General features: G+C 53.0%; 1 long non-coding RNA gene across 2 annotated transcripts; it reads right to left on the bottom strand.

The window, feature by feature from the left end:
* Window positions 1–9,387: 9,387 nt before the first annotated feature.
* Window positions 9,388–15,106, bottom strand: LOC144310299 (uncharacterized). 2 transcript variants are annotated; one of them, XR_013376022.1, is made up of 3 exons: window positions 14,142–15,106; window positions 11,547–11,692; window positions 9,388–10,419 (listed from the first exon to the last, which is right to left on the bottom strand). It is a non-coding gene; the product is annotated as an uncharacterized LOC144310299 (long non-coding RNA). The 2 variants fall into 2 exon arrangements; XR_013376021.1 differs by having other exon boundaries at window positions 14,153–15,106.
* Between the last annotated feature and the right edge of the window lie 270 nt (window positions 15,107–15,376).

Genomic DNA, 15,376 nt, shown 5'->3' with positions numbered 1-15,376 from the left:
TGAGCAAGGGAAAGCCGATGTCTTTTCTAGGACATGTCAGAGAACTGGGGTCACAAGGCAAACCATCACAGAGTTGCAAATAAGGTCTGCGACTCTGGAACAGAAGACGCTGGGGCTGTAAACTGGTGGGAACGTCTACAGGACGATTTGCTGGGAGCCAAGCATTGGTTAGTGTGGAGATGAGGAACTCCCAGGGATGGAGTCGGGAACTCTTGTACTGTCCTAGGTTTTAACTCCGGGAACCTCACCAGGGTCTTGCTGTGAAGAGCTAAGCAAGGTCCTGCCGTGACTCTGCAGGGAGAGGGGGAAAGTTGCCATTCTGAATCATGCCCAGACCATTCTGCACAACCAAGCCTGACCCTCCAAGACAAGAGACTACCAGATGTTTGTCTCTTCTCAGAGGATGTGCTGCTATTCTAGCCTTCCTGTCTCACTTTAGGAGGGAAAATAAGTATGAAACCCTTGTGACGGTCACAGCACAAGGACACAGACTCACTGAAAGGCTGGGATTGAATCATAAAACTATGGAGCCATCACTTCCTCAAACCTTAGCACCACCATCATCACCACTCCCACCCTCAGCAGCCTCCAGTGGAATATTGGCAGATTGCAGCAGAAAAGCTACCAGACGCAGACTCCATTTAAGGGAGGATTCTTAGGGAAGCCCACAGGCACAGCATGGAGACAGGAGCTGGGATGCAGAATGGGAAGCCCATTCTAGCACAGCTCCCAGTCACATCAACCCCAAACTTCCCACTATTTTCCTCTGTTTCTATTACCCAATACATGATGTCTGGCTTTCAACAAAAAAATTACAAGTCATCTGAAAATGCAAGAAAAAACACAGTTGAGAGACAAAGCAAGCATCAGAGCAAGCGTCAGATATGCACAGACTTTAGAATTACAAAACAGGGCACTTAAAATAACTATCATGGGTGTGCTAAGAGCTCCAACAGACAAAGGCAGACAACATGCCAGAGCAGATGTGTAATGCAAGCAGAGAGGCAGAAACTCTACAAGAGAATCGCCACAAAGTACTAGAAATCGAAGCAGTTGCTCCATTTTTCCCTCCCGCCAGCACATGAGTGGCAGGCCCTCCGCACCTGGCCAGCCGTGGGCGGTCAAACCTTCCTTCTGACTGTCCTCCTAAGTGTGTGTGCATTTCCTGAGCGGCCCATGAGGTTGGGCATCTCTCATGTGCTTCGTTGCCATCCACAGATCTTCTCTGGACAGGTACTTGCTGAAATCTTTTGCCCATTTTTTGTTGCTGTTGTTGTTTTCATATAGCATTGCTGGTTTTCTTATGACAGAGTTTCAAGCATTCTTACATATTCTGAGTAAAAGTTCTGTATCAGAAACATCATTTTCAAATGTCTCTTCTCATTGTGGAGCTTGTCTTAACCATTGTCTCCACCGAGGCTTTTGAAGAAGCAGGAGTTTTTAATTTTGAGGCCGTTCAGCATTTTAAACTCTTTATCTGTAGGTCGTGTCTACCTACAAGCTACAAAACATGGGGGACTTAAGAATCTTTGTCTAGCAAGGTTACAAAAGTTTTCGCCTTTTATTTGAGACATTTTATGGTTTCAGGATTCACAGTTGTATCTACGGTCGTATCAAGTTTGGCACTTGATAGTTATAACTTTGGCACATGTGACAATTTGTATTTTTTGAGGGAAAGAAGGTTTCCTTCCATTCATTGCTCTCTGAGAGTGGTTTAAATCAGGGATGGATGGCAGATTTTGTCACATGTTTGTTTTTTTGTTTTTGTTTTTGTTCTTTTTTTTTTTTTTCCTGTCTCCGTGGAGATGATCACACAACTTTCTTTGTTAGGCTGTTAATACGATGGGTTTCATTGACTTTCTAATCAAAGAGTCCAGCCTCCTGGCACAGACCTCACTTGGCCATGATATTGTCCTTTGTATGTATCATTGGATTTTGTTTAGAATTTTTTTCTTCTGTGTTCATGAAGAATATTAGTCCGGAGCTCTCCATTCCTACAATTTCTTTGTCTAGATTTGGTATCAGGGTGATGCCGGGTCATGCATTGAGTTGGGAAGTGTTCCTTCCCATTCAATTTTCTGGACAAGTTTCTGCAAAATTGGAAGAATCATTTTCCTTAAATGCTTGATAGAGTTCACCAGTAAAGCCACATGGGACTAGAGTTTTCTCTGTGGGAAAGTTTCTAACCACAAATGCATTTTTTTTCAATGGATAGTGTTCTTCAGACCATCCATCTCTCCATGCATCAGCCGTGATGGTTTGTGTCTTTCAAGCAGCTTGCCTACTTCCCCGTGAGCAGTCCATGAGATCTATAGTCTCAGCTCTGATATCAGTGACCAGTGTCACTTCTTCTGATCAACCTGGCTAGATGTTTATCAATCATGTGGATCTTCTCAAAGAACAAGTGACAGGTTCCCTGGTATCTCCTTGGTTCCCGTTGAGAATCTCCAGGAAAAGGCATGTCCTCTTCCTGCTTGCCTGGGGCCCACAGAATTCCCTGACAACCATCTCGCACCTCCCTTGCTGGTGGCTGAGCTCCAGGACACATTCATCTGCTGGCTGCTGATTTCTCCAGATCCCTCAGCCCGGTCCCACCAAATTTCATCTGGCCATTAATTTGCTCAAAAGTGAGGCATACCAGGCAGATATTCAGTAAAAGCTAATTTCAGAATATTTTGCACCCACCCTTACAGAAGAGCTTTGGTGACAGGGATATGATCACAGGCAATATCCATTTGGTAGCAGGAATACTCATGCCCTGGCTCTGCCTTCTGCTAACGTGTGACCTTGAGCAAATGAGCAATCATCCTGAGCCTCAGTTTCCCTCTGTCCAAAATGGCAATGACAATAATAGCGTTGTTTGAGGACCACAAGATGATAAATGCCAAGGGCTTAGCCAGGAATCTGGCATGGGGCAAGCATTCTGTTACCAGTTGCTATTAAAAGATGACAGTGAGCATTATGGTCTGGGACTCCACTCCCTTTACTACTGGAAAGGAAGGATTTATGGTCTTCCTTTTCTTATGTTGATGTTGGAACCAATGTTTATTGGTTGTAAATGTTAAAAATATAAACCTGTGGTAGAAATCCACAGACTGTGCATTTTGTCCCATTACGGATGAGTCCACGGTCACACCTGGTCAAGCACTGAGGTTTACATTTCCAACACCCAAAATACACTTTAGTTATAACAAGTGTTGCTTTAGGAAGTTTGACGACTCTGTGGCCGTGTCTCGGGAAGACCATGGATCCCTGGATATTTGCCCAGCCCGTCCTTCCCTGGGAGGCAGTTGTGTTCACACAGCAAGGCGGATGCGTGGGGGATGAGCAGTCGTGGGTGCAGAGCTCTGGCCCCTGCAGCCAAGCCAGTGGGGCCCGCTCCCTGGCGGGACTGTTCTCACTGCGTCCTAGGGCAGCAGGCTGGAGAGCCAAACATCGGGAACAGAGCAGGGGGAGAGGGTCTGGCTCTGTGTTGTGGGAGAGCGAGGAGGAGCAGACTCTGCCCGAAAGTCAGCCTGCGGGGGAGGCTCACCTCAACCCCCACAAGCCTTAGTGGCTGCATCTGGATGGAGCATGGGGCAGCCCCTGCAGCTCTGAGAGACCTCTGGGAGGCAGGGCTTTGGGGGAGCTTTCGAGAAGGCCTGGCAGCCTCTAGGAATGCCTGCTCTGAGAGCCTTTGACTGGCACAGATGATGTCCAGAATCCAGTCACATGTAGACAGAGAGAGACGTCATGGGGTCTGGGAAAAGGGAGACAGAGACAGAGACAGAGCAGAGAGAGCCAGAGAGAAGAGAGTCAGAGAGATCCAGATCTGTCCCCACCTGCCTGGTCCCCCTGCCCAGGCACCACCTGTGTGCATGACTCTTCCCTGGTGGAGACCAACCCCCAACTAACTGCAACTGTGTGAGAAGTGCCCGTCATGTGCCGCTCGCCCCAAGATCTGTGGCCAACATGAGTGGAGAAGAGTGGCACCCCCCCAAACACACATCTGATACCAGTAAGTGAATTCCCAGGGGCCTCTGGGTCTCTACCAGTCAAGTGAGGACTGCCAGGCTGACTGGTGAGCATTTCTGGGGGAGCCAGGTGAACCAGCTGGAGGGCATCACCCCCATGCCTGCTCACAGTTCCCACACCCTTTCCCCCCAGTTTCCCTGCATGTTGGCCACCTCCTTGCCCGCTCCTATGGGCCTCTCCCTTTGCCTCCTCTGTGTTTCTTAACTGCCATAGCCTGGCACCTGGATCAGGGCCTCGCACCCCAAGGACACTCAGTAAAAATTTGTCAAATCATGGCTGCCATCTTCTTTGCACTGGGCTGACCTATGGCTCTTGGGATGTTCGTAGGCAGAATAAAGGGAGTGACGCACGCATATAGGCACCCAGACGCTGCCAAGGACCTGAGGAGTGGTCTGCATGTGGGGGAGCTCCCGGTTGCTGGGAACTCACCCCGTTCTCCAACCGTCGGGGCCGAGCTGGAGCCAGAGCCCCCCATGCTTGTCTAGACCCAAGAAGATGGAGCATGGAGAGGTTGCCCACCCTCAAGGCAGTTGCGCTGGCCTCCCAAGCCTGCTGTAAAGAAAATCACCACACACTCGGTAGCTAAAAGCAACAGAATGTTGCTGCCTCCCAGCTCTGGAGGCCAGAAGTCCAAAGTGAAAGTGTCAGTAGAGCTGGTTCCTCCTGGAGGTGCTGAGGAAGAGTCTGTTGGGTGCCTCTCTCCCAGCCTCTGGAAGCAGCTGGCAACCCTGGCCTTCTTGACTTGTAGGCACGTTACTCCAGTCTCCACCTTGGTCTTCAAATAGCCTTCCCCTGAGCCTGTGTCACCTCCTCTTCTGTCTCTTATAAGGGACAATTGTCATTGGATTCAGGGTCCTCTCCAACTTCATCTTAAGGTCCTAAATAACATCTGCACACAAGCATTCTCCAGATAAGGTCCCATTCACGGGGTACACATCCTTCTAGGGGGAACACGTGCAAACCCACTACCCACTAAGGGTAGTATGGTACAAGATAAAAGGACTTCACAGCCCCACAGGACCCCACAGTTTTGCCCCCCAGCCCTGCCCCCTCCAGCCAGGTGGCAGTCACCTCTGAAAGCCTCAATCTTTCCATCTGGACATCTGGAGAATGAATCACCCACAGCATCGCCGTAAGGGCTCACTGAGGTGGCGCCTAGAAAGCCTCCCACGGTGAACGTGGCCACACAGTAGGACCTCAGTAACTGGCAACCAGGCATTATTTTGACCTAGCAATTAGCAGCCGACCACACTCTGCCCATCCAGCAGACAGCAGCGTCCCTGGAAGGGGAGGCTCAGTCCCTCTCTGTACAGCAGACTGGGAGGACGGGCAGGGGGTCCGGGGCGCTCTCTGGTCAGGAAGAGGCCTGCTCTCACCCCTCCTGCCCCCAGCCTGCAGGCGGGGGCTTTCCCTGCATCTCCCCCTTCCGCACTCCCCCACCATTCATCTGGGGCAGTGAGTGCCAGCCCAGACACAGCACTCACAGCGTTCCCAGCGTGTCAGCCAAGGGTGAGCCTCCCCCACACACTCAGAAGATAGAATTTTGGAAGGCACTCTGTGGCATTCTTGGATACCAATAGCTCCCTTCTGGAAGACACGTGCCCCTCACCAAATGCCTCCTGACCAGCCCCTCTCTCTGGCCTCCCCACTGTCTCCCCACCCCCAGGCCCCCCAACATCCCAGCAGCAGATGAGGGTCTCCCAGGAGGCCTCACCCCACTGGCCCCAGCTCTGCGGCAGGCTGAACCAGCCGACCCCTGCACCTCCCCGCCGGCACCCCGCACCCGGCGCCAGCACCAGGCCAGGGCAGGGGCCGGCAGGCAAGCCTGGATTAGAGGTTTGGGGTTTGGAACGTCCACTCTGGGATAAAATCAGATTTTTTTTTTTTAAAAAAAAGAAGACAATTTCGGAGACACAGTCTGAAAAACAAAACAGCTTTCTTAGCTCTTTCTCTGAAATGACATCAGCGGCCACCACAAAGCCTGAATCGGCCCCAGTGCTTCCAGCCATCAGGATGTATCATTTCCCTCCAAAACACCGGCGGCCTCGGCCTGGTCCCAGATCCCAGCCGGCCTGGAGCCGCTCCCTGGCGTGGTGGCGGGGGGCGGGGGTGGGTAGCCTCCCCGGTTTCCCACCACGCCCCAGGAACAGGGCCAGGCCAGGAGCCCGGCTTCTCAGCAGGTGCACGCCCGGTCCCAGCCGTGTCCTCCACGGGGGGCCTCTGAGTCTCGGCCTCCACATGGCCCGCCGGCCGGCACCTCCGCTGCCCCAGCCCCAGCCCCGCAGCTCCTCCCCACCCTCCTCCCTGGCCCGTGCGCCTGGGGGTTCTCAAGTATGTGGAAACTGGAGAACGCTTTCAAGATGGATTTTTGTTTAATTGGAGCAGCAACCCACTTGCACTAAAATTTGTTTATCACCACATAAAAATAGACACATAAAGAAAGAGCAGAAGGAAATACAATGTCACATTAACAACCTGCTTGTCTGCGGCCGATGGGTTATTTTTCTTAATTCCTTCTACTTCTGTGACGATTTTCAACGCTAACTTTTGCAACACAAAACATTATTTATTAAAAATGGATCTTGTCTCGGAGCCAAAATGAGCTACTTAAGAGAATGGGAAGTGGGTCTTCATGAAGAGCTAGGAGACCCCGGGGACTTCTTTCCTTAAAGAGACACTTTTTAAAAACTCAAGAATAATCTGCATAGTTGAGACGTCTGCTCCTCTGGGACTGCGCCTCCTTCGTTAGTTACAGTGATTTACTGACTCACAGGAAACTTCGTCCCTGGACTAGAGTGACTCTAATTCCCAAGTATGTACTGAGCGTTCACCTTGGGGCCTGGCCTTGGCCCGCCAGAGCCGCCGCGTCCCTGTACCAGGCAGGCGCACGGCCTTACAGGGGAGGCGGGAGGCAGGCCCCTCGATCGGTCACCCGATGGATGCCAAGCCCCCCACCACCTGCCCGGCCCCCTCTGGGGGGGTGCAGGCACATGCCAGCATGCCAGCCACACTCACCGCAGCCTCTGCGGCCTGCACACCTATAGCAAATGTGCAGAAGGAGGAACGCAAGAAAGGCTCGGAAAATTCAGAAAACCCTTCTGGAAAGTGGAAGGAGCCACCTGTGACAGCGGTGATGGAGGAGCATACATCTCAAGGAGGGCGTAAGAGTTGTTTTGTCCGCCCAGAATTTACACGTTGAAGTCCAAACCCACAGTATCTCAGAACGTGCCCAGAGCCTCGGAGATGGAACATCCTTGCCCCGGCCAAAGGTCCTGTTTGGGGGAAATCCTCCCACTTCGGCTGGTGGCTGACTGTGGAAGACAGCCCACCCACAGTCCCAGGAACGTGTGCTCCCGGCAAGAAGCTGCTGCTTGGGCTGGCCTCCCCAGGGAGCGTGCCGAGGGCTCGGCCCTCCTTGCATTAGCCAGGTGTGTGTGCCCGTGGGATGTGCAGGGACACCTTGGCAGAGCCTCCTCCCTGGACCTTGGTCACCAGCAAGAACTGCAGGGAGGCACGTGGGGAAGCCGCAGGTCACAGCCCCCCACTCAGTCTGGACCTGGGGCTCCACCGGGCTGTGGGCACACGTCGCCAACGCGGGATGGAGTTCTCTTCTTGCAGAAGATGCTGCTGGCCCCAAGGCCCTGATGGGGAGATGGTGACCCACAGTCCTCAGGAGAACCAGCCCAGGGCCCCACTTGGGCAGAAGACGTTTGGAGCTGCCTTGTCTGGAAAGAGTGAGGGATGGCTGACTCGTGGCCTCTTGACCACCTTTCTCTCTCCATGTCAAACACTTCCTGATGCACACAGACCTGTGTTGGGGAGCTGCGGGGAGAGACCCAAGAGCAGCCAGAGGCTCCCTCTCCTTCGGGAGCCAGGAGCGCACCATTCACCTCGGCAGGCCTGTGGGAGGGCGAGCTGATGGGCACAGGTCCCTGCTGGTCAGGTATTGCCCAGTCCTTCCGTGAGCCGGATGCTGCTCTGAGCCCTGGCACCACAGCGGTAAGCAGAGTGGACGACACTCCCTGGCCTTATGCATGAGGGATTTTTCGGAGCACCTACTAAGCGCTGGAAACTGCCAGGGGATGGGAGCGCCAAGTGACAGGGATTCTGGGTTCTAGATTCTGGTGCTGGGGCTGAGACAGAGGGGTTAGACCCGACATAGCTCCCAAGGGTGACTCCAGCTGCTGGGTTGGGCGCAGACCGGAGGTGGGGGGTAGTGGGAAAAGGCAGGGAGCCTGAGGGGTCAGCACTGGGCAACATGTCTCTAGCAGGCCCTGGGAGCTCAGGATGAATGAATGAATGAGTGAGTGAATGAATGAATGAATGAATGAATGAACGGCAGCCTCAGGGCACTGGAGGCCAACATGTACCCTGGGGGGACAGGTGGGGAGGGGAGACAGTGTGGAGTCCTCTCCTCGCGGACCCTGTTGGGCGTGGTGATGGTGGCTCTAGACGCCAGATTACTTCCTGTGTCCACTGCATCAAGTGGCCACAACCTCCTCGGCTTAAAACAACACAGATTTCTTCTCTCACAGCCTGGGGCCGGAAGCCTGACAGGGCTCACGGGCTCCAGTCGAGGTGTCAGCAGAGCGCCTCCTCTGAGAGTTCCGGGGAGTGTGCGTCCCCTTGCCCTCCAGCACCCAGAGGCCGCCTACAGTCCGTGGAGGGTGGCAGGTGGCAGGTGGCCGTACATTGCTGTAACCTCTGTTTCGGGCGTCACTTCTCTGTGACCTCCCGTGTCTGCTTATGAGGACCCTCTACTTTCAGTGGCCCCACCCAGGTAATCCAGGAGCATCTCTCCATGCCAGGGTGGGGCCACTAGACAGCCAGCTGCAGGCAGGACTCCAGGTGCAAGCCCCTCCCCACCCCTGGTCCCGGGGGATCCTCAGGGCAGCCCAGGGAGGCAGATGCTTTGCAGCGATGTAACTGGGGCTCAGAGAGGAAGGGGAATCTTCAGGCCACATGACCTGAACCTGGAGGCACAGGAATGACACCCTGGTCATGACGCTGGTGTCACCTGGCTGGAATAGCCCCACATCTCCACGTGGCAACCCCAGGGCCCTTTGCCTTCATGGCAAAGGTCTTCCCAGGAAAGACCACCTGGACACCACACAGGGACTCTTCATCTCTGAACCCTCGTCTTGCAAAACCACATCAACTCTGAGAAAGATGCACCCTTGATGTCATCCTCATTGGCACACAAGAAATGCGGGCCCCTGATGTCAGGAACTGAGTGCCTTCCCAGCTCCCAGTGGGTGCCCTGGGGAACCCCGCGGGGAGGACAAGTTTAACAATGCCGCCTCGCCTGGGGACCGCGGCCACGTCTCCGGGTGAGCCCATCTGCCGGGCAGAGAAGAACCAGAAGCCAGAGGAGATGTGCAGCCTTGTTTATGCTCATGTTTGCGATCGAGAATGCTCACTTCCTAGGCCCCACTGTGCATACGGCTGTTCCTTTAAGAAGAAAAAGGAAGTGTGGTCCTGGCACAGTTAACCAGAGCAATAAAAAATAAATCTTGGTAATTGTTGTGGAGACAGAAAGCAACACAAACCGGACCTAAGAACATTGTAGGAAAATGTCAGTGTTGGGGGGCCGGCCGCTAGCCCTGCGATCCCCCGCCTCCCCGGAGTGGCCCCTGGAAGGGGCCCAGCACATTTGACTTTCTGCATTCCTCCTTCTGGGGTTTCTTGGAATGTCAGACTACTGCATTTTGCTGGTTTGATTTTTTTTTTCCTTTTTCCTGAAAAGGACGGGTGGTTTCAAAGATGGTGGTAGAGAGAGCCTCACGGTGGAGCCTGGAGGAGGACAGGGGGCCGCGCTGGCCCCCCGCGGGTGCACCGGCTGGGAAGTGCCCCTGAAACAGCTAGCAACCCCCACACACACCCGTGGGGTGTCCAGCACCACATCTGCGACACAGAAATAAAATGGGATATTTCTACATTCCAGGGCTGATGGACCTCTGCTCCCAGAAATAACAGCAGTCCTCCCTCTTTGTGTCACCCGCCAGAGCAAAACAACTTTGGTAGCTGTAAGGTGTCCAGAAGGACCCGGCATTGGGAACAGGAGGACAGAGCCAGAGGTGACGTTCATGGGGTGCTTTCTGGGTGCCCATGCCCCATGCAGCTCTGACTGGCTGGAGATGGTCCCCATTCACGCCAGGGGCCCCTGATGGAAGCTCTCCTTTCAGAAGGCTCTGGATGGGATGATCGAGTGCCTGGGAGCCTGCGCTCCCAGATGGGGAGACCCAGAGAGCAGCCTGGAGGCCCACATCGTCCCCGGGGCCGAGGCTGACGGAGTCTGGTGCTGTTGCCATGGACCACCACCTCCTAACGTGGCCAAGAGTCGTGGGATTGATGCCGACACGCCGCAGAGCATGGACACAGCCGCTCGGTGGGAGTTTCCAGTATCTGCCATGATAATAATAAATCAGACTTCTGGTGGGTGAACCTGATTTCTGTCCTGAACATTCAGCAGGGATTTAAGTTAAGACCCAAAGATAAGCTGTTTGCTTAAAGAGGCCCCATCGTTTCTCCATCAGCACCTTAGGCTCAACCATGGGGTGCCTCTCCCTGCCTCTGCCCACACCTCCCCAGCTGTCCCAGCTCTGTGCTGGGTTTAGAATTCCAGGTTTATCCAGCGAAGGTTAACTGCCTCCCAGGTGCTGGAGTGGTGAGCAGGAACCAGCTCTCCTGAGATCTCCCCAGGGAGACTGATGTCCCTTCTCCTTCCATCTGAAAATACATTCCAAGACCCTTTCGCCTTTCTGCCGGCTCTAGTTATCAAGGCTGGAGGGGATGCGCTGGGCTTCCCCCAGTAAATTAGAAATTTGGACACTACATGAACGGAGGGGGGAGCCAGCCTTCTGGCTTGAGCTCTGAAGCAAGACCCGTTAACTGTCTGGGAACGACACGTGGTCGGGGATTAGCGGGTTTACAGACTCTAAACAATGTAAGGGTGAGCAAGGAGAGCTCCAGCCACCCTGATGGGGTGAGAAGGCCAGTGGGCATGGGGGTGCAGGCGCACCTGGCTCCTCTGCCTACCAGCTGTGCAACCGTGGGTGGAGGCTCGGCCTCTGGTGCCTCCTCTGCACAGTGGGGTTGTGCAATTCATTATTGTCCAGGTGGGCATCAGTATTTTCATTTTATCATCCAGAGTTCAGAGAAGGAAAGTGATCTATCCAAGGTCACACAGCTTGGACATGAAGGAAATCGGGACAGGAACACAGGGCTCTTGTCTGCACTAAATGACCCTCTTCCTCTACATTAGACGAGAAGGTGACTCTTACCCGTATGACGCAGGAATGCGAGATCAGAACCAGTCCCAAGAATGAGCCAGAAAACCGAGCAACGCAACCCCTCCCTAACTACGGAGCTCAGATTCCACAAGGCTGCAGATTCCCAAAACGTCCACCCTGTGTCCATGGACGTGCATGGTTTCCAGTGGCTGTCAGGATAGATGCAGACACCCTGGACCACACCAGCACAGCTGTTTGATGGTATTCCCAGCACAGTTGGGAAAAGGAATTAGCACAAACCTCAAGAGAGAGCCTGTTCTCATGAAATCCACAGCCTGGCGGGGCGGCTGAGAGCGGGAGCGCAGCTCAGTCTGGTTTCACATTCTCTTATCTGCTGGTTTGCTTGGCTCCGTCTGTAGCTCGTCCTCGGCCCCACGAGGGAGGGTCTGGCACAAGATGGGGACAATAAACCCGGATTGGAACAAAAGTTGAACAACACGTCTCTACCTAAAACCCATCATCACAGCCCCCTGACCCCTGCTTTGGGGGTCACAACAAGGCAGTTCACTAGAGGAGTGCGGCCACTGGGGGTCCCCTTCCTCTAAGAGCTGTCTGCTGCCACCTGGGGAGTCTTCTCTCAATGCCGGCAGGTTGGAATGGTTTCCTGTCATTTCCAAGCACCCCCGAATCTGAGCAGTGAGAACTTTTTCTTGGCATAGGGCAATCCCAGCAGCTCACTGCCGACCCCGTGGCATTCATGCTGCCATCCACCAGGGAGCGCGTCCCAGGCTCTGCGCTGGGGCTTCCTCCAGAGGGATCCAGACCTCAGGCACATCTGTAAGCAACGTGTGAAGACCACACGTGCCAAAGAGGTGCCCACACCAGCAGACGTACATACTCCCTCGCAGACATGTCCCCCATCCTATGGATTTAATTTTTTAAACAGTAAAATATGAACATTAACTTAGTTCCAAAAATCAAAACAATTTCAAAAATGTACACTTGGATGGTTCACTCCATCCCTATCCATTCTCTCACTCCCACACCCTGGAGGGAATCAACCTCCTTAGTTATTTCTGGTCTGTCCTTCCTGTATTTTGGGAGGGGGAAGAAATATTATATATATAATAATGTATGTATACACACACATGCACATGCATGCATCTATATATGTGTATAAGAAATATATGCATGCATAATAAATATATATTAGGTGCAAAATATAGTGTGTTGTACATTCCGTTTTGCACTTCGGTGACTCCCCCCCTTAATGCTCTACCCTGGATATTGCCACACATAAGTTCATATCCGACTTTCTTATTCCTTTTTACAGCTGCGCAGTGCTTCACCACGTGAAGGTACCATAGGTCACTCCAACAGATCTCCTACATGTGGGCATTCTGGTAATTTCCAAATATCATCATTTTCAATTATGTGTAGTGTTAGAAAGAATGCCATGTCATTGTGTACTCTGTCAAGGAGAGCGTTTGGTATGTGGTACAAGCCTGCATGTTTTGCGCTGTTGAACATTGCACGTGTAAGGCCATAAACTCAGACCAGGATGCTTCGGCTGTGGCTCTGCTACCAAATAACTGCCTGACTTATTTTTATAAAAGCCCAGACCTGTCTGTGCCTTGTTTGTGAATGGGGATGAAATATAGTCCTCTCTCTAGGGGTCCCTGTGGGAATAAAATGAGCTAAAGTGTGAAAATGCCCAGAACATGGGCAGCCCGGGTGGCTCAGTGGTTTAGCGCTGCCTTCAGTCCAGGGCGTGATCCTGGAGACCCAGGATCAAGTCCTCCAGGCTCCCTGCATGGAGCCTGCTTCTCCCTGTGCCTGTGTCTCTGCCCCGCTCCCCCTCCCTCTGTCTTTCATGAATTAATAAATAAAATCTTAAAAAAAGGGAACCCTGGGTGGCGCAGCGGTTTAGTGCCTGCCTTTGGCCCAGGGCACGATCCTGGAGACCCGGGATCGAATCCCACGTCGGGCTCCCGGTGCATGGAGCCTGCTTCTCCCTCTGCCTGTGTCTCTGCCTCTCTCTCTCTCTGTGTGTGTGTGACTATCATAAATAAATAAAAAATTAAAAAAAATTTTTTTAAATCTTAAAAAAAAAAAACTAGAGAAAAAAAAAAAAGAAAATGCCCAGAACAGTGCCTGACATGTGGGAAACACTCAGAAGTGTCTGCTGTGTGCGCCTGTACCGGACAGTGTCAGGTCCACCCAGGCTGGGAGGCACGCAACAACAGACTCTCAAAAAAAGAGAAAAGGCCCGAATTGTAGCAATTGCCAATTTCCATGGTGTAAATATTCCCACATGTTTGATTTCAAGCTAAGCCCATGGCCGTCACTCAGCATGGAGTTGGGAAGCACAGCGCCTGCGGTTTCGATCCCTGGCGAGCTGGCTCTGGCACAACACAGTGCCCTCCGGCCCCCTGCCCGCTGTGCACCCCCTGGCTGCCGGGCCACCAACGCTGGCAGCTAAGGCTGTGCGTGGGCCTCACCCTCGCCTGGCTCCCCTCCTTTCTCACACTTCCGCCTCCCTCCTCCCCTGTCCTCCCTGAGAACTTCCCCAATACATCCCTTCACGCTAATCTCGTCCCAGAGTCTGCTCCCAGGGTACCCACCCGAAACTGCATCTCAAGATCTTATTTTCTCTGAAAAGCCTAAAGTTCGGGACATATTCCTTCATAAGACTCCACAGGTTTACAGGTCCCCTTTCTTATTAACCCGGCTGTAACCTTGTCTGGGGTTGCGTCTACATCCAAGCCCCAAGGTGTGTCTGTCCATGGGTCCTGACTCACGGAGCCAGGCCCTCTCCACTGACTCAGCAACGCCATTTCCTGCCCACAACCTTCAAGAACTCTTGCACTTTTGACACAATGGAGACCAGCCCACCCCTGATTCACCAGCTCCGTTTTCTGTCACATCCTGTACTTTCCCCGAGGATTTTTCTGTTCTCCTTCTGACCAGGGCCAGCGCCAACCAACCCACAGCACCAGAGAACAGAAATGTGGCCAGGCCGACTTCAGCATGGTCCAGAAAAATAAAGAGGCAATCGTAGAAGGTCCGGAGGCCCTTGGCCCTTCCCTTGTTGGAATCAAATTTGCTGTGTTGAAATGTACACGGTCTCTGTGCTCCCCTCCTGATCGCCCCCAAAAAGGCCACAGTGGGCGGCGGTGGCGGGGGGGGAGGCGGTGACCAGATGGCGTTCCATGTGGTAGAAACGTGAAAGGATCGCCCGCCAGCGAGTGTAATCATTCTGGAAACAGTTCAGAATATTCATGTGTTCTGTACTTCTTCCCCAAGTAAATAAGGTGGAAAAGCATGAGAAGAGTCAAAGGTTCCTACAGGAATCCAGACCACAGGGGGAAACAGTGAGCCGACGTGGCTCTGCCGGACCAACAGCTTGTCCACGGGCCTCGCGTGGACACCCCTTCAGAGAAGACGCCGGAGTGCCTGGGGCCACCTTCCGTAGTGAACACAATGAGGGGCTGCCCCCGAAGCGACCACCCTCAAACTCCAGAGGAAACACCTAAGTCAACAAAGGAATAACAAGACCCCAGGCGGCAGCACTCTCTGGGAGAACTTTCCCAGGAGCTGGGCTGAGCTGCCCTGTGGCCATCCATGGACACCGGTCCTCTGCTCCACCTTGGGATCACCCCATGAATTCCTGACGGATCAGCTGCGGGCTGTGCTCTGGGGTAAAATTCGGTCATTGCTATTGCTTCTTACAGAGCTTGCGGTAGCTTATTTTAACATCTAGGCCTAGGCAGCATTTCCACGCCAGTCGAGGAGTCAGGAGTCAGCATCCTGTCCAGCGGCAGACGGGAGCCGCGGTGTAGACAGCATTGACCACCCGGAACCATGGTAACCGGAATACTTTGAACCAGAATTCTAAACTTCAATCGATTGTCTCCTATCAGGTAACTTTTCAACAAAACCAACAAGCAGAAAAAGAATAGGAAACAGCAAGATGTTTTAAAATATCGTGCCTACCTAACAAAAGGCAAACTATCCCAGAACACATGTGTCAAGTTCCTCCTCCCTCACTCACCGGAGATGCTTACATTCAAGTGGGTAGAACAGGGATATATTCTCAGTGTTGAGAATCTTCCAGACCTATGAATGAA

Source organism: Canis aureus, chromosome 3 (assembly GCF_053574225.1).
Source record: "Canis aureus isolate CA01 chromosome 3, VMU_Caureus_v.1.0, whole genome shotgun sequence".
Classification (NCBI taxonomy): Eukaryota; Metazoa; Chordata; class Mammalia; order Carnivora; family Canidae; genus Canis; species Canis aureus.
Note: the sequence above shows the minus strand (reverse complement) of the source record. Positions and strands in the feature narration are given on the sequence as shown.